Here is a 19,867-nt window from a genome sequence, read left to right as displayed (position 1 = left end):
TATAGGTCAAGCTGACAATTGCCCCAGTGCACCCAGGACTGCTCCAGTGTTAGCCCTGAAAAGCCCGCCAGCCAAGACCCCACTGCCCCCCCACCTCCTGCCCCGACTGTCTGCATGCCCCGGGCAGTTCCTAGGATCGGGGGGGGGGGGGGGGGGCTCTTTTGGGCACTGGCCCTGCAGCCAGGCTTTTGTTCAGCCACCCCCATGACTGAACTCTAAAGGCGACCTCCTTTTGGACCTCCAGGAGGGCCACAGGATCAAGACCTCCCCCCAAGGGTTGCCTCATGGACCCAGAAAAAGATGCCACATGAAGAATAGGAAACCGAGTCTGGTGATCTGGCTGAGCGCCTGGGTGCAGTGAGACTGGAGAGCAGAACCCAAACTAGAAAGCTGGGCTCTTCAGTTACAGGAGCCAACAACTCTCTCCTTAGCTTCATGGATTTGGGTAGAAACAGGAAAGAACACAAGGCGAGGGGCAGCCCCAGTGAGTGCCCTGCCTTTCCCAGATTCTGAAGCTGCATTTCTGAGTGCAGAAGGCCCCTGGGGGCAAAAGAGGGGAGAGGGGATGCAGCTCTGAAGCCCCTGACAAATCCTCCCACTGTGTCCCCATAGGGGACAACTGTCCCATTCCTACATGCCAGTGAGGGTAGGGGGAGAAGAGAACATACCACAGGCCCTCTGGTCAGCAGATACATGAAGCCGCATGGATCGGTTTTTCCCTCAGTGCTTTTTCTCCTTTCAAAATCATGAGGTTCAACCCTGGCCAGTGTTTCTCAGTGGTTAGAACGTCGGCCCTCACACAGAAGGGTCGCCGGTTCAATTCCTGGCCAAGGGCATGTATCTGGTTTGCAAGTTTGATCCCAGGACCTGTTCGGGGTGCATGCAGGAGGCAACCAATAGATGTGTCTCTTTCACATCTATGTTTCTCTCTCTCTCTCTCCCTCCCTCCCTTCCCCCTTCCACTCACTCTTAAAAATGAATCAATGAAAAAAATATCTTCAGGTGAGGATTAACAACAAAATAAAATCATGAGGTTCCTCTCCCTAAGCAGGAGCAGGAAAGGACCTGACCTCTTTAACAAGACAAGCTACGTAGGCTAGATAGCAGGCCTGGCCCAGAGAGAGGACGCCCTGAGTCCATTTAGCTCCGCTTTGCCATATCATGAACCAGGTGGGCCACAGGGTCAAGAACCCCACTCACCGTAGACGGGAGATAGCCCTTCCCCCATTAACACTCAGCGGGAATGAGGACAGTAAGAGAAGGCTACAAAAGTGAGAAGCCTGACTCCTGAGTGCAAGGAGTCATGGAGAAGGGGCAACGAGAAGAAGGCATTGGAGATGGAGGACAGCAAGGAAGGTCTGGTTCCCAGCTCTCCACTCTCCCCTCCCAGCTTGGGGTCTGGTGGGGAAGTACCCATGGTGGTGGGAAAAAGTCCCACCACCAGATAAAGTGGGAGACACTCCCACAGCAGAAAGCTTTGGTTCAGCCACCCCATGACTGAGCTCTAAAGGAGACCTCATTTTGGACTCCTCACGCCCACTTGGGATAGGGCCTCATCCAGGTGTGCTGGGCAGAGTGGGTTAGAGGAGGCTCTATGTTCAGCTTTCCCGAGTTACCTGGGTGCCAGGAGGTATGGACTGAACCACGCAGGAGCTCAGGGAATAGGTGAGCACTAAGACTGGGGGTGGGGACTCGGGGGTGAATCGTTGGTGCTAAAGGGGTCCCAGCGAACTCCAGGGTCCACAGCACAGTCAGAGCATCGTGGGACTGATGTAGGTCCGCAAAGGATGAGAGAGGGCTGCCAGGGGATTTCAGGAGGAAGCAGGGCGAGAAAGCGGAGAAGGCATCCCAGCTGTTTGTGGGTGGGGGAGGGAAGCAGAGAAAAACAGACTAAGGGGCAAAAGGAGGAAAAAATAGAAGTCACAGGAAATGCTCCGAAAGGTGACAGGGGCAGTGGGAGGAATTGAGCAGGGTGGGCCTGCAGGGGAGGAAATAGCTTTGTCACCAGCCCTGGAAATGAGTGAGGCCAGGGTGAGAGGCTGGAGGCAGGAGCAGGCAGCAAGAGCGATGGGTTCAGGAAAAGAAGAAATACAGTGAGAGAAGTCTATAGGCAGGGTGGAGCCTGGGCGGGGCAGAAGAAAACTATAAGGCAATGACAATAAGGCTAAACCTAAGAGGGACTGAGCCGGAAGGAGGGGGGAGTGTCGTGGCTGGAACTGTGAAGGGTGATTGATATTACACGTGGACAGCTACCGTGACGTGAATAGTACATGTCCCCAGAAGAAAATGCTTATGACATGCAGCCTTCAGAGAGCACCAGGACTGCTGTTATTTAGCAGCGGCTGGGCCCTTCACAGGGTCCTCCACTGCCACCCGGGTCTACATAGGCAATATGAGGTCTAGACCATTTCCAGCACTGCGTTTTAGTGTCTCCAATTTGCCAAGGAACAACACTATTTTATGTGCCAAGAAGAAAGAAAAAATGGTGGCAAACTAAGATAAGGACACGTTATTTATAGCTAGGAGCATCCTGACTTCAGAGATGTTAAAACATGGGGAGAAAACATGTGTGTTAAAGTCAGTGGAATGCCGTATGACCAAGAGCCAAGCACAGGCTGTACACATATCCATGATAAAGCCACGGTGCTGAGGCAAGTTTGTAACCTGATAGTCATGTCATGATGATCAAACGGGTAAGTGTGACTTCTAGGAAAGAGGAGGGGACCATAAGATACCACTTTACACACATCAGGATAGCTATTATTAGAAGAAAAAAACACACCAAAAAACAAACAAACAAAAAACCCCAGCCCTGGCCAGGTGGCTCAGGTGGTTGGAATGCTGTCCTGTACACCAAAACATTGTGGGTTTGATTTCCAGACAGGGCACATACCTAGGTTGCAGGTTCGATCCTCAGTCAGGGCATGTATGGGAGGTAACTGATCAATGATTTCTCTCTCTCTCTCTCTCTCTCTCTCTCTCTCTCTCTCTCTCTCTCTCTCCAGGCCTCTCTCTGCCTAAAATCAATAAAAACATATCCTCGGGTGAATATTTTAAGAACAAAAACAAACAGAAAGCAACAAATATTAACAAGGATGTGGAAATTTGGCTTGTGGGAATATAAAATGGTGCAGCTGCTATGGAGACTAGTATAACAACTACTCAAAAATTAGATATAGAATTACCATGTGATCCAGCAATTCCACTTCTGGGTACACACCCAGAAGAATTGAAAGTAGGATCTTGAACAGATATTTGCACCCCTATGTTCATAGAAGCATTATTTACAATAGCCAAAGGGTAGGAGCAACCTTAGTATCCATTGACGAATGGAGACACCAAATGTGGTACATTCATATGATGAATATTATTCAGCCTTAGAAAGGAAGGGAATTGTGACGATGCTACAATAGACAAATCTTAAAGACATTATTCGCAGTGAAATAATCCATACACAAAGGGACAAATACCGTATGATTCCACTTATGTGAGGTACCTCAGTAGTCAAATTCATAGAGACAGAAAGTAGAATGGTGAAGGCCAAGGGTTGGAAGAACAGGGAGTTAGTGTTTAATGGGTACAGAGTTTCACTTTGGGAAGATAAAGTTCTGAAGATGGATGGTGGTGCTGGTTGCACAGCAATGTGAATGCACTTAATGCCACCAAGCTGTGTGCTTAAAAATGGTTAAAATGGTTAATTTTATGTTTTGAATATTTTACCACAATAAAAATGTAAGTAAAATAGAAAAATAAAAAATGAGCTAGTGGGATGAATTGTCCTTTAAGAAAGGCAATTTGGTGGATGAAGACTTCCCAAAGCTGGGTGCAGAAGTGGTGAGGGGTGAGGGAAACACCACGCTGGCTCCACAAGGCAGACCGGGCACTCCCTGGGCTCAAGGTTCTGAGTGGTGGATTCAGAAACAGTGTAAACAGAGGGAGAGGGAAGAGGGTCTAATGAGAGTATGACTTTTGATTAATTGGTATAAAGTAACCTAGCCACAAACATTGATGCCTATTATGTGACAGACATTTGGTGAGACACAGAGAATGAGGCCCAATGTAGAGAGATGGGCTCGTGCTCCATGGAATTTATAATCCAGGGGAGAAAACAGAACTACTCACCCTTTGGTACATGACTGTCCCTGGCTCAGCCCCCTTGGCTCTGCCAGCAACTAGCTGATGACTGTGGGCCATCTACTTGACTTCTCTGCATTTCAGTTACTTTAATCATAAACCAAAGGTGCTAAACGAAAGGGCTGCTGAGGTTACACTAGGAGTTTGTAGGAAAAGATAGCACATGAGGCTGTGCTATAAATGATTACCTTTGAATCTGGAAGACCTCTTGAGAAAAGATCAAAGGCATTTGTTCTTAAAAATTTCCAGGTAAAACCCTCCTTTTTCACAATTGTGAAAACCATGAAGAACGCCCCCATCCAGAAAAGTGAGCACATTCCCATATGCACAAAATACTGCATACAATTTCATAGGCTTCTGAAACCCACCCATAGGAGCCCCCTACTCCAGAGATCCACAAGGCCCAGGTTAAGAACCTTTTATCTAAGACTGAGGATCTAATGTAAAACATGGTGATGATAGTTGATAACACTGTGTTGTGTAATAGAAATTTTCCAAGAGACTAGAACTTTCAACATCAACACATAAAAGAACCTTTGATGTAGTCCTTGGAGATTAGGAAACTAAGAGAAGGGACAACAGAGAAAAAGACCATGGAGCTCTGGGCTGACCAGTATATGCTGATGGTGTGGCTTAGGAAGAAGAAAAAAGCTCCTGTTTGTTAATATAGACTCTGTCTCTAGTTCAGCCTATAACTACTGGGAAAAGTTTTCCAAAAATGGTTCCCTTTCTTTGTGGTGATAAAGGAAGGGCACATCCATTACAACTCAGGAAAAGAGACTTAAGACTGGAAGAACCCTGAGATTGACAGAGGAACTAAAATCCTTGGAAACCCTGTTTAAAAACAAAACAAAACCAGCATTAGAGTATCTTCCTGTCTTCCCCCCTCCAACACCCTCCCCCCTCACACACACACACACACACACACACACACACACACACACACAGACTTTGCTAATATTCTCTAGATACCTTATCAACAAGGGAAGTAGGCTAATGAGATGGCCTAGATTTACAGGACTTAAAATGCAATGTGGAATGTGCAAAGTGGGATGTCTGAGCTCCTTGTATGCAGTAAGTGCTTCTGGGTCTGTCCCTACTGCTGAATAAATGATGCCCGTGAGATCATGCAGTGGTAAGAATAAGGTGAAGAGTACAGTGCACAAAGAGTAAGAGCAGGGGTCCTCAAACTTTTTAAGCAGGGGGCCAGTTCACTGTCCCTCAGACCGTTGGAGGGCCAGACTATAGTTTTAAAAAAACTATGAACAAATTCCTATGCACACTGCACATATCTTATTTTGAAGTAAAAAAAACAAAATGGGAACAAATACAATATTTGTATTTGCATGTGGCCCATGGGCCGTAGTTTGAGAACCCCTGAGTAAGACAGTAATAAATGGGGACAGGATAACTCCAGGGCAGAAAGCTTTCTCTTGCCCAACCATGGGCTAGTGCATGGAGGGAACAGCCAAGGACAGTGGGAATCCAACAATTGCCATAGGCTGGAGGTAGCTGGGAGGCTCTGTGAAGTGCACAGACAGGACACACACCCTCAGGCTGCCCATGGGCCTGAGCAGCTAGAAAACAACTAAGGGGGCCTGTGGTCAACAAACATACAACTGCAACTGAAAGCATTGGAGCAAAGACATCAAGATGAGTAAGTCAATGCTGGAGAGAAGGAAGGGACTGGATTTCTCTGGGGTGACCCTAGCGGGCAGAACTGGGAGTTAACAATGGCCAGGGCTTTCCTAGGACACTGAGTCTGATCTCAGCTCAACTTAGAGAACAACTTTTGAACAACTTTTATACAACTAGAGTGATCCCAAGATGACTGCTGTATCAGAAATTGCCTTAGCTACAAGTAACAGAGTCCCTCCTCCCAAAATAACGTAATCCAGGTAAAAGTTTATTTATCTCTCACATAAAAGAAAGCTGGAGATAGACACTCTGAGCTGGTACAGAAGCTCCACGATGCCATTAAATATGGCACCTTCCATATTTCTGCCCAGGTGGCCTTACTGCTAATTTTCCTACAGTTTTCTCATCATTACAAGATAGCTACTATGGGTCCTGCAGTTTGACTGGGATTCATTTAGCCTGAAACTAATGGTCTGCTTCCTCAGTCACCAAGATCACAGCTTCCCAGCCATCCTCTGAGCTCCTGCAGGGTCCTGACCACATCCCATGGCACCCAAGTGGCTCAGGAAAGCTGAGCATCAGAACCTCCTCTGATAAATTTCTCCAAACATGCCTTGATGAGGCCCTGTCCTGAGTAGGAGTGGGGTCAGAAGAGTCCAAAAGGAGGTCTCCTTTAGAGCTCAGTCATGCATCTCGGCTGGACAAAAGCTCTTGGCTATGGGAGTATCTCTCACGTTATCTAGATAGTCCTCCTCCACTGCTGGTACTCCTTCACTTGAGCCCAAGCTTGGAGTAGAGTGTGGAGAGCTGGGAGCCAGAGCCCTATCTTGTTTTCTTCCAGCTCTGTGCCCTTCTTTTTCCCACTCATCCTCATTCCAGTAGGAGGAAAAGAGAAAAGCAAAGGCACTTACTGACTTAGCCCCTTGGAAAGTTAACCTGACATTTTTATCTAACAACTTCTGCCACGGCCCCCTGCAGAACGTATTTGGCCATCACTGCTTGCATGGGGAGCTGGCATGGCCACAGCAGAGGTGGGAGATGAAGCATGTCAGCAATGACCATCACTGGCATTCAAGTGGAGAAAGTTATATAAAGTTTGATGGCAATAAAGGGCAGATGGAAAGAAAACGTCAAGGCAAATTCTAGAGAACAGGAAGAGGTGAGAATGACCCCTCGGACCCACCAAAGCCTACGCGCTGCTGCATCCCCACATCCAGCCTGGGCATCCCACCACTCTCGCCATCATGCCCAGAGAAAGGCTGAAGGGGATGCTAAAGGAGATAAAACCAGGGTGAAGGACAAACCACAGAGAAGATCTGCCAGGTTATCAGCTAAACCTGCTCCTCCAAAGCCAGAGCCCAGAGGCCTAAAAAGGCCCCTGCAAAGAAGGGAGAGAAGGTACCCAAAGGGAAAAAGGGGAAAGCTAATATTGGCAAGGATGGGAATAACACTGCAGAAAATGAAGATGCCAAAACAGACCAGGCACAGAAAGCTGACAGTGCTGGAGATGCCAAGTGAAGTGTGCATTTTTGATAGCTGTGTATCTCTGGTGTCTGTACAGTTTGAAATACTATTTTTTATCAAGTTTTATACAAATTCAGAATTTTGTTTTACTTTTCTTTAGCTATGTTGTTAGCACACAGAACACTTCATTGTTGTTTTTTTGGGGGGGAGAACATATAGTACGAATAGAAGGTCTCCAAAGCTGGACTGACATGGAGAAAAAAACACCTTTCCCTTCTAGTTTTGAGAGACTTCCTCTTGGTTCCTAGGAGGAGGGATCCCTTGAGGTTGACACACATTAGGCACTTTGGCACAAACACCTTGTGGTGTGGGGAAACTAAAATTCGTTTTTATGTCCCTTTCTCCTTCTCCACCTTAAGCATAGACATTGTCTCCCATAAGCCCAGAGACCTATTGGGACCAGACCCAAAAAAATTGATTACTAGTATAATGGGCTATCTGAACTTTCCGATGTCGCCATTAAGATAGCATCCTTTAAAGCAGCAGCAGTTCCCTTTTTAGATTGTGGATCTACAGATTGATATTCTGCCATTTTCATTTCATTTCCTGAAAGTCAGGGTCGGCTTGTGAAAAGTTGTTAAACAGCATGCTTAATGTGAAATGTTAACTCTCACTCTAAACTTTCCCTGTTCAGAGCATCAGATGAAGATTTCATTGGGTTTTATAGTGGCTTTCCAATTTTGATAGTTCATTAAAGAAGGGAGCTTGAAAGTTGTTGTATACTGTTAGCGATTGCCAGCCCATGTCCTGCCTGAAATACCATGATTGTTTATAAAAAGTATCTCTAATAAAGCTGGATACAGTTTGGCTTGGAAAATAATTTCTGGAGAATGGAGGGTTTTGCTTTTGATTTTGCTTTATGCCCACATTGTCTCCCAAGAGAGGAAATCCCCGTCTGCAGGATAGCCGTGTGGGCCAGAGAAAAGATCTCTGCATTATCAGACAGACAGCCTCCAACACGGGCCTGGCTACTGCCTAGCTCTATGACCATAGGCCAATCACTTCCCACCTCTGGCTGGGCCCCAGTTTCCCATAAGTAAAATGACCTCCAAGTTCCGTTCCAAACCCCAAGTCCAGTGGTTTGCAAGACCATCCAGTTTCTGAAAAGAGGGGCTCTTCTAGGCATGTTGAGGTGGGTGAGCCGTTGGCAAGGTTCTCTCCTGAATGCACAGTGGGAAGAGACTTCGATGATCCCAGAGAGATGGGAGGTAAGTGAGGTCAGGGGTATCATTAAATAACATTTAAAATCCTACCAGATGGCAAATTGTTGGTGGAAGTGGAATGTGGGCCAAGCTTACCACATGAAGAAGGTCAAAAGAGTCAGGTGTTTACCCAAAATAAGAGAAAATATTAAACATGCCAGCTAAGGTTAGGATCCCTGGAACAGAAAAAGGCCTTTAACAGAAAATGACACAAGTTGTTTATGATGTAAAATTGGCCAAGATGATAAGCAAAAAAAACTTTGGGGTGGGGAGTCCAAAGCATCTCCAAGTATAATGGGGCATCAGGAGTAAAGGACCATGAAGAGACAGGCATGGAGGCCGTGTCCTATGGCATAACAGCTGTTAGTTACCGGTGGGTCAGTAGTCAGCTATGGACAGAGGGAATCAAAAGGTACAGCTCCACCCTTGCCCTCAGGAAGATTATGATCCAGCTGGGAGGTGGGGTGGGGAGATCCGGGTGCTAGAAGAAGGCTTGCTCCCTGGATGTGCAGTGGAATCATCTGGTATATTAGTTGGCTAGGGCTGCCATAAAACATACCACAGACTGGAATTTTTCTCATAGTTCTGGGGGCTGGAAGCCTAAGATCAAGGTGTCAGTGGGTTGGCTTCTCTGAGGCCTCCCTTCTTGACTTGTAGGTGACCATCTTCTCCCTGTGTCTTCACATGGTCTTCCCTCTGTATGTCTGTGTCCTAATCTCTCCTTCTTATCCAGATATAGTAGTATTAGATAAGGACCCACCTTAATAAATTACCTTATTTAATTTAATTACGTCTTTAAAGGTCCCGTGTCCAAATATAGTCACATTCTGAGGCACTGGGGACTGGAGAGGAGGATTTCAATGTATGAATGTGGCAGGATGGGGTGGGGGACAAGGACACAATTGAACCCTTAATGTCTGGAAAGCTTTAGAAAGTACTGACACCCAGACTTCACCTTCAGGGATTCAGAGCCTTTGGTTTGGCCTAAGCCCCAAACAACTTTTAGTATTTACAAAGGTTTTCCGTCTCTTTAAAGGCTCCCCAGCTGATTCTCACCCAGTGTTGAAAACATGGACTCCATTGGATGCCAATTGCATTCCAACCCATGTGATGTTAAGTCGAAATCCAGCACAGGTTCCTAAAAGGAGAGCCTGGTCATGGCCTCTGGAGAATTTGACTGAAACTTCCAGGTGGGACTTTGGGGGATGGGAAGATGTGCATTGGTAGACTGAGCAGGGCGAGGCCTGCGGCAACTTTGGGAGCAGGGCATTGCTTGATGGAGTGAACACTTTAATCTCAGGAGTGAAGGCATTGCCTGGTTTGGGGGAGATGGGATTATAAATAAAGCAGTCACCGCAGGCAGGAGCCATGGTAAACTTCTGAGCAGGGGCTTGATGTTGTGAGAGTGACAACCACCCAAGATCAACCAGCAGGATGGACTGGAGGGCCTAAGGAGAGTAACGCCCAAGTGGGGATATTGTCATGACAACAGTACCTAAAATACACACACAATAGGGAAAGGGCATTTCTTCACATAATGCATATACAACCACAACTCAGTAAGAGTTCACAAAGCCTAAAGAATCCTTAACTATGTATATATATATATATATATAAAAAATCATACCATATGTAATCTTTTGTATAGTTCTGAACAGGCCTAATGAATCTATGCTGTTACAGGGTAGGACAATGGTTCTATTCACAGGAGGAAGGAGCCAAGATTGGGAGCACGCTTGAGGACGGCTACCCTACAAGGAGAGGCAAGGCCGGGAAAGCCCCTGAACAAAGGAGAAGTCCGAGGCTGGGCATGGGTCCAAAGGGTATTTGTCTCCTGGCCTCAGGGTTGTGAATGTCTCAAGCCTTAGTGGCCCTTCAGACTGCAAATGCCATGTTCTCTCCCCCAGTGAGGTTGCCTCGATCTGCTGATGAGGGCTGGTTGAAGGCAAAAGAGAAACAGCCCACTCTTGCTGAAATAAAAACCAAGGATGAGCGGCCCAGAAAGATTCTGCACTGCCAAGGAGACCATACAGTGACAGCAAGTGTCTGGATTCAAAAACAGGAAGGGGGAACTAGCCAGCACAGATTTGGACTCGTTCCATGGAAGTAGAATGAATAACTCCAAACCCTGCTATCTCTGACACTTGCAGTGGCCTCTGTGAGTGGGGTAGCTCATTTCCTTGAGAATGTTTTTGTCATTTTGTCATCATGCTTCACACAGTGGGAGGTGGTGGTGGTGGGGAGAGCTGTGAGGGACCACCAGAGGCCAGGTCCTGTTGTGGAAGAAAAGGGAGCAAAGATGGGACCAGAACGGCAGGCTGGGCGGGTCCTGTTTGCACAGACTATCACTGTGTGTTAGTCAGGGTTACTCAGAAAACAAAACTAATATGATTAGATAGATAGACGATAGATAGATAGATAGATAGATAGATAGATAGATAGATAGATAGATGATAGATAGATAGATAGATAGATAGATAGATAGATAGATAGATATTATGAGGAACTGAATCATGTGATTATGGAGGCTGAGAAGTCCAAGATCTGCCATCTGTAAACTAGGGGCCCAGGAGAGCAGGGGTATAATTCAGTCCAAAGTCCAAAAGTCTGGGAACCAGGGAAGCTGATATAGGTCCTACTTGATTCTGAAAGCCCAAGAACCAGGACAGAAGAAGATGGAGAATTTTCCCATCCTCTATCTTTTTGTTCTATCGGGGCCCTTAATGGACTGTATGATGCCCACCCACATTGGTGAAAGCAATTTTCTTTATTTACTCAGCTAACTGATTCAAATGCTAATCTCAGAAAAGACCCTCACAGACACACCAGAAATAATGTATCACTAGCTACCTGGGCATCCTTTAGCCCAGTCCAATTGACACACGACATTAACCATCACACCGTGGTTCTGACCAACGCTGTAAAATAACCTGGGGCAGCCACAGGGTGCAACCATGGCAGGAAAGCCCTGTTTTCCCTCTTTAGGTTTAGTTACAACTGGCTAGTACTGTACTCTATGACCCTTCATTGGGCTGGAGACAGAACATTCTATTCAGCCTTTTCTCCTCTGGGAAATGGGTGGAAGCACTTTGTAATATGTGGATGTGGAATAGACGGGAGAGAGACATACCTGCAATCTGGAGCTTGCTGGGCACAGTGGGGAGATGAGTGTTTACCAGGGGGTTTGAGATGATGGTTATGAAGTTCCTGGGACATAGTAAGATAGCAATAAAGATTAGGTCTCCCTTTTGGTTTAATAGGTAAAAAAAACAGCTCTTGGCTATACAATCCAATTTATTGATTTATGTGGTTATGTCCATCCAAAATTCAGGGGAAGGGAATCTCTATCTGATCCTGATTTCCTTTCTCCCCTGAACTCTTAGAGTACTTTCTCTCTTTCATTCTTACGCAGACTGTATAATTGTTATGGGCGTACACAGCTTATTTCTCCTACTGTACTAGGATAGAGTTAGGCCATTTATTTTGGAGTCCTCAGGACATAGTACAGTGCACAGCACATAGTAGGCGCTCAGGGAATGTTTGTTGAACGCCTGAATGAGTAAGTGAATGAACATTCATCGGAATTAATGGCCATATGATTCTTAGCCTGAGATTGACCTGATACAGGGTCAATGAGGTCAATGTTAGGATTTAAAAGCATTTGAGGACCCTTTGATGGTCTAACACTATTTGGAGCCAAACATGACCCACTTGTCCTCTGGGATGGCTCAGCCATCTATCAATCATCAGTTTCCACTCACCCCTCCTTAGACTGAGACTGTGGTAATATAATGAGTGGTACCTCAGCCACTGGCCTCACTTATCTATGCTGGGCTGGACTCCCCCCACCCCACAGAAGCTCAGGGCCTGGATCCACTGAACCCCAGGAGTCGCTCTGAGAGTGAGGGTCAGCATCTGATGGCACCCACCTGTCAGTCAGGGTGCTCGTGGGAAACACAGGACATAGCCAAAAAAGTAACTGAAGTTTAAAGAAGAAACATGGATAGAATGTCCAACATTCTGTGTCCAACAAGGAAGGGTGATGTGTGCCTAGAAAACAGCAGCAGTGGGAAGCTGCTACTGTCCCTGGGCCTGAAGGGGCAGGAGAGGAAACAGCATTGCTGGACCAGTGAAAGCTGCAGCTACAGAACAGCCATCCAATGACCTTGAGTAGAGGAATGCAGACATTGCCAAAGTTATGGCCGGGCAGGGAATGGAGAAACAAATACATACCCAACCTCTCTATCATCTTTCCCTCTGACCTCCAACTGGTGCTGCCCATTGAGAAGCTAGAGGGCAAGGGAGACCGTGAGGCAATCCATAGCAGTTAAACTCCCAAGTCAAAGGACTAAGAATAGATCTGGAGAGGCAGACAGAGATTTAACAAACCAAACACCCCAAATGAGATCTGCTTCCAGCCAAAGGAAACCCTGAGCAGGGGCACCAGGAACAGCCCTGAAACGTTAAGTGTATGCCAGCTCCATAAACACTCTCCATGACCCTACTGCAGTGATGGTGAACCTATGACACACGTGTCAGAGGTGACACACGAACTCATTTTTTTGGTTGATTTTTCTTTGTTAAATGGCATTTAAATATATAAAATAAATATCAAAAATATAAGTCTTTGTTTTACTATGGTTGCAAATATCAAAAAATTTCTATATGTGACACGGCACCAGAGTTAAGTTAGGGTTTTTCAAAATGCTGACACGCTGAGCTCAAAAGGTTCACCATCACTGCCCTACAGTGTGCCAGGCCTTGGGGAGGCACTGGAGAGTCAAAAGCCTAACCAGAATTTCCCTCAGTCCTGGGAGAGAAATAAAAATTATTTTTTATACTTCTTGAATCTGATGGCAACCCCAGAACACGAGGTGGGACCCCAACCTGCAGTCTGTGACCCAAGTTGCCCCCCAAATTCTCCAGATCTATATCAAGTCATGTAGTAACCAGTAATTCATGGTGGGTCATAGCTATGAGACACTTTCATATTATTTTATGGAATCCCAACATAGTCCCATGAGAGATATAATAACTAATATCCCTCTCCACCCACTCTACATTTTTTCAGGTGAAAAAAACTGATTAACAGGTCTGAAAACAACCCAAGTTTCATGACTGAAAACCCTACCCTCTCTCTTTGCCTGTGAGGAAGGGTGGCTGAAGGCCTGACCAGGCTCCCAAATTCACCCTGCTTCCCAAATACAGGCTTGAGGATCCTAATACAGGCTTGAGGCTCCTAAAGAAGAGCAGACAGAGCTCAGAGGGTCAAGCTGGACCACACCACAGCTGCCTGAGCAAAAAAAAAGTGATGAAGGCACCTGCTAAGGGGAGAAGGTACCCTTGGCTCCTCTCTGACACAAGCCCATTCACTCACCTGCTACATAAGCTCAACCACATGTCTACCCCCTCTTCTCTGCAAACAGTTCAGAATAGATGCTCTCCCAGAATCCATGGCTGTGGACAAGAGAAGCAAGCTTCTCAGCATATGGACCACAGGACAATATGCATCCTACAGGACAACCTGGCAACTTTGAGGCTCCTGCAAGCATATGAACTGATTCTCTGGGATAGTGACTAGTTGAAGATCAAATCAAAGAAAGCAAGACTGTCAGAGTATAGAAAGTGAGTGTGGGGGGAAAAAAAGAAAGTGGGTGTGGGTATGGTGTTGTTTCTTGGTTTCCATGACTGTCCAGGGACACCCCAAAGTTACTGGCATTGCTCAAGTACCACTTGCTGGAGCTGAAGGAGGCCCTAGGTTTGGCAGGGCAGTTGGCAAAATAGTACCAAGTCCCTGGGCTCTTGCTGGATTAGGAGGCCATCCAAGGGTTTAGTGGACATCCAACAGGAATGGACCTATAGGCATAGTTGCTCCAGCATTACTGCAGCCCCGCCCCATCTGTGGGCAGAGCAAACCCACCTCTAGACATTATGGTTCTTCCACCTGGAATGAGCCCACTAACCCCAACTTGGATTTCTCCTCCTCAATAAGCACGGCCTCTCCAGTCTCCTTGGGACCCTCCTCACCTGGAATTAGGAGCCCACCTCCCACAGGAATGCATCCACCCAGGCCCTAGGTAGTGTTGAGCCTTCTTGACCACTTTTTTCCTGCCATAACTAGGTGAAAGTGTGCACTGTTTGTGAGCTTTTTGTCTCCTCTTTGCTACATTTACATGGCCAATAATAATAAATGCACAGAATGCTTGAACTAGGGGTGAGGTGGGGACAAGCAGAAGCTTGGGAGTCAGAAGACTAGCTCTTCAACCTGATTCTGCCATGAGGAAGTCACTTCATCTCACTGGGGAAGATGTGGGAAGGAGATGAAGGCCCAGGTGCTTTCCAAGTGACCTTTGAGCTTCAGTGCCTGTGATCCCATTACCTCCGCCAAGAGGATCACCTTCTACATATCCAGCCCCCTCCCAAGTTAACCTCTGGGCTTTTTCACCCTCCCATGCATTGCCATCCCAACCCAGCCCTAGAGACCCAATGCTTCTTATACCTCCTGTTCCCTCTTAGGTATCTTAAGGAACCATAACTCATAAACTTGTGTCCACACAACTTTGCCTGTGAGGAAGGGTGGCTGAAGGCCTGACCAGGCCCCCAAATTCACCCTGCTACCCAAATACAGGCTTGAGGATCACCTCCCTCAGGAATGCATCCACCCAGGCCCTAGGAATGCATGCACCCACAATTGTGTATGAGGCCAATTCATCCCACTATTACCTACTGAATACCTACTAGGTCCTGGGCATTTACAAGAAAGAAGACTTCTCAGGACACAGTTCTCTAATATTTTACTCTCCAGGCAACTATGAAACAGAGAAAGGGAAAACCTTTTGATTTAAACAACTCTGATAGTACCCCTTCCCCTCCACTTCCTTCTCCTTCTCCTCCCTGCACAGAGCTGCTGGTCAAGGAGGCAGGTGCTGGAGGGGTGGGGGTGCAGAGATGATGGAGGGGGTGGACCTTCTTTGCTCTGTTCTTACAACTTTTCAGTAGGTTTGCAACTACTGTACTTCAAAATTAATGTTAGTTACTTTAAAAACATGAATAGTGGAGACTCAAGATTTGCTGGAGGACAGTAGGCGGAATGCTTAAAGGCAGCAGGCACCAGAAGAGCCCCCATTGACCTGTGGACAAAACCATCCCCACCGAAGAGGCTGACACAGGCCAAGAGACCAGACTGGGAGATGGTGACCTGGCCCTGCCACTAATCCCATTGTTTTCTGAGCAGCTCTCTGTGGATGACCTGCCTTCTGCCAGGTGAGGTGTGGAGTGCTGTGTGAGTGTGGATGAGTTGCTTTACCTCTCTGGGCCTCAATTTCCTCATCTGTAAAATGAGTTATTTAACTCAGTGATGCTTATGGGTCCTTCCAATGTTCACCCTTTCTGAGTCGGTAAGGAAGACTCCAGGGACCCTCATGTCTAGGCATTGGAGAGAGGTACTGGGGGAATGTAGGATGGGTTAAGGCTTGCTTTGCCCATGAGGCAAAGAGAATTCAAGCCAGTCCCCCTCAAAGCCCCAGTGCTACTCTTTCGGAGCTTAAATGAATTGAACTCATGAATGTCTGTCTAAGCCCAGTCACCACTCCTGCAGAGAGACATCACCACCTGCCCTGCAGTGTTGTGGTGGCGGTACCTGCACCTTCCTGCCCTCAGTGCCTTCCTCTTCCCCTTCCCCTTCCCCCTTGAGGCATCTCAGGACCCGCCAGCCCCTGGAGCCTGCTTCATAATGACCTCCTTGGATGAAAGGCGCTGGGGCAACAGGAAGGACTGTTGTTTTAACTGCTCTGCGTTTCCTCCCTTTGTCTCTGGCATTATAAACAAGCCTATTCCCCAAAGCCACATCTGATAATCCAGCTGCGGGAGGTCAGCGGTCAAGCAATCAGAAATGCTCTTAGCTGGGATTAGGTAATTCAGAACACGGCCTGATGCCGTAGCCTGTCGGAACCAACCCAACCTCGCTGTCACTGAGGCTGTCTGGGCACAGATGCCCCTCGGGAAGCTGCCAGGTGCCCAGAAGAGCAACAGCGAACAGGGCAAAGGTCAGCCTGTCAGCCTGAGACAGCTCCCAAGCCGGCCCAGCCGCAGGACCTGAGGCCATGACAAAGGCCCTGTTTGGGGAAGCTCTTTGCACCCACTCTCAGCTGGTCCCCACAGCAACCTTGTAAAGGAGACAGACAGGTCGAGCATTTTAGTGCACAAGATCATGAGGCCAGAGAGGAGAAAGGCCTGCTCAGGGCCCACAGAGTAGAACCTTCTGGGTCAGGTTTCTAGACCCAAACTCAAGACTTGCACACTCAGGGGCATCAGCTTCATGTTCCCCAGCCCTCCAGCTTGTCACAAATCCTGCCGAGTGACAGGTCCTCTGGCCCCCGAGTAGAGCTATTTATCTAAAACACTGTTTATCTAATACAATTCATCATCAAGGCAATTAGATGATAAATTTAATGAGCATTTACAGTGTGAGATGTTATGTGAGGACCAGAAGACTCTTCTAGGTCTTTTTGGCAATAAATAGAGGAATAAACATACCAATAAAAAGTAGAGTCAAAAGAACGTCCTCTGTCATTGGGCAACCTACTTGATACATGCTAGAGCCGGTGGGCAAACTACGGCCCGCGGGCCGGATCCGGCCCCATTGAAATGAATAAAACTAAAAAAAAAAAAAAGACCGTACCCTTTTATGTAATGATTTTACTTTGAATTTATATTAGTTCACACAAACACTCCATCCATGCTTTTGTCCCGGCCCTCCGGTCCAGTTGAAGAACCCATTGTGGCCCTCGAGTCAAAAAGTTTGCCCACCCCTGTCTAGATGCTCTGGTTAATTACTTCTCTGCTGAGATTTCCTGCAAGAAAGAGTTAATGTGGCTGGAACTTGTGGGAACTTATCTCCCACATAGGCTCGTATTTCCCTAAATTGGTTGAGACAGGAGGGGAAAGAGAGGGGGAAATAGGAAGAGAGAGAGGAAAAATGGATTAGTTTCAAGATCAAAAGATGCTCAGAGATCCAAAAGGAAACACAAGCTCCGGGGGTGGGGGGATTTCCAAGACTGTATCCTCCTGATAAGGAAGTCGTTCTTGGGATGGCCCCACCCTCCTGTCTGCAGCCCCAGGCCGGGTGCCCTCCGCAGAGTGGCAATGGCACCCATTCCTGGAGCTGATGGCCTGAGAGGCCAGAGCAGCTTAAGAGGTACAGACCCAGACCTAGGGAACATGTCCTAAATCCGCGACAGGAAAAAACAATTGGCAAACACCTGCTTTGTAATATTTTGTCAGTTTCAGGTATGTCTTAATGTGTGTTTAATATGTGAACACAAAAGTATGGGCTAACCTTGCCTATGCAAATTAAACACACATGCAAACACACTTCCATTTATCCACAGGCACTTGGGCAGGATGAAGTAGGAAGGAACTCTCCATGGATGCTGGAGACTTAAACAGAAATTTGAGTGAATCAAACAGGAAAAAAAAAAAGTTAAAGAAAGAATTGCAATAATCCATTCCTTTGAATTTTTTTCTTACAAAATTAGATTAAAATTCCTACTCAGATTGTTTGAGGGTTGGCATTATTGGGGCCAGATTTGAGAACAAATAAGGGGTCTCACCAGATAGAAGGACACAGATAAATCCATCAGCTGCTCGACGGATTAATGGGAGGAGCTATCACTGGGCAGCTGGGCCAGCTGTTCTCACCTGTGCTCACAGAGAAAGCACACATTGTGTCTGCTGAGTGTTATATTTGCTCATCCTCAGCTCTGGTCTTTGCAACCCCATCATCAGCAGGAAAGGTAATACAAGGAGGAGGGAGGGAGGGAGGGGAAGGGGAGAGAGAGAGAGAGAGAGAGAGAGAGAGAGAGAGAGAGAGAGAGAGAGAGAATGGACATTGTGTAACCTAAGATTCAGGTAATACAGTTGTGTTAACCTGTCACACCTCTTTCCCTTTGCTTCCCACCGATATTTTCAGTTTGTTTAATAAGCCCTGCTATTTGAGCATCTTATCATGGACATTTTTGTTTCATGACCCCAAGGAAGGCTTGGATCAACTATACTCAGAGTACCAGTGTGTCAAGGTATCCCCATTCAACAAATCCAAAGGATGCATGGCATTTAACTTGGTGAAGACAGTACGAAAAGCATTTCAAGTAGAAGGAACAGCATGAGCAAAGGCCCTGTGACATTTTCTTCCTTTTCGGACATGGTGTTGGCAGAATGTTGCATGGGATGTATTTATTACAGGGTGCTAAATGGTCTGGGTGTTTTCTGGTTTTACTTTACTTGTTTTTATTTAAAACAAACAAATAAATAAAGCTACCACGAAATGACACCGGTCATAGGGATGAAAACTGGAAGATTTTACAGTGGGGTTGACAGGAGCCTTAGACTGGCCCAGGAAGGAAAGATGCACAATACAAATGCTTACCTCTGTAGTTTCTGAATTAGCAATGATACTATTCTGACAGTGAGGCCTCATATAGCTCAGATAGTTGGAGAATGAGCCATTTACATAAGTCAACTTCCCAGGTAACAAAGGATGTATTTCATCAAATACCAAGATATTTTTTTTCTGGGCCGTAAATCATTCTAAACATGTTTTGAAGAATTTGTAAGTAGGAAAGAGATTGTTATAACGTTAACCTATAAAATAACATACAACCGTTTTCATTCAATATGCAGCCAATGCAATGCCCTGGCTCGCCAAATCCTGTGTTATATTCCTCCTTCCTAGTGTATGAACACACTTCCTGTCCCCTGCAGTCAGGGCGCCCTGGTGGCCAGCTTTTGCCAATGAAATGTGAACAGACATGACACGTGCCATTACTATGCTGAGGCAGTGAATGTGGAGACCTCGAGTTGGGACAGCAGAGCCAATTAAAGCAGTTTGGGTCCCCGAGTCCCCATGTATAGGACAATAGCCCCAGAGAGATAAATGGATTGACAATGATCCTGTGTAATTGAGAAATAGTTTTCTGTTGGGTTAAGCCACTGAGGTTTGTCTCTGCAGCATTACCTAGCCTATCCACACTAATACATATTATAAACATGAGAACAACAAAATAAAAATACACATTTTTTAAAAATATGCATGGTCCTAACCGGTTTGGCTCAGTGGATAGAGCGTCAGCCTGCGGACTGAAGGGTCCCAGGTTCGATTCTGGTCAAGGGCATGTACCTTGGTTGCGGGCACGTCCCCAGTACGGGGTGTGCAGGAGGCAGCTGGTAGATGTTTCTCTCTCATCGATGTTTCTAACTCTCTATCCCTCTCCCCTCCTCTCTGTAAAAAAGTCAATAAAATATATTTTAAAAAATATATGCATGGAAAAAACACTCCAAAATATTTATAATTCTGTTTTTAGATGATGGCA

The 19,867-nt window shown here is 46.4% G+C and overlaps 1 pseudogene; it reads left to right on the top strand.

The window, feature by feature from the left end:
• Positions 1 to 6,937: 6,937 nt before the first annotated feature.
• On the top strand, positions 6,938 to 7,290 carry LOC118658504 (annotated as a pseudogene).
• Positions 7,291 to 19,867: the final 12,577 nt, after the last annotated feature.

This window comes from Myotis myotis, unplaced genomic scaffold (assembly GCF_014108235.1).
Source record: "Myotis myotis isolate mMyoMyo1 unplaced genomic scaffold, mMyoMyo1.p scaffold_m19_p_6, whole genome shotgun sequence".
In the NCBI taxonomy this organism is placed as follows: Eukaryota; Metazoa; Chordata; class Mammalia; order Chiroptera; family Vespertilionidae; genus Myotis; species Myotis myotis.
This window is presented reverse-complemented; position numbering and strand designations above follow the sequence as displayed.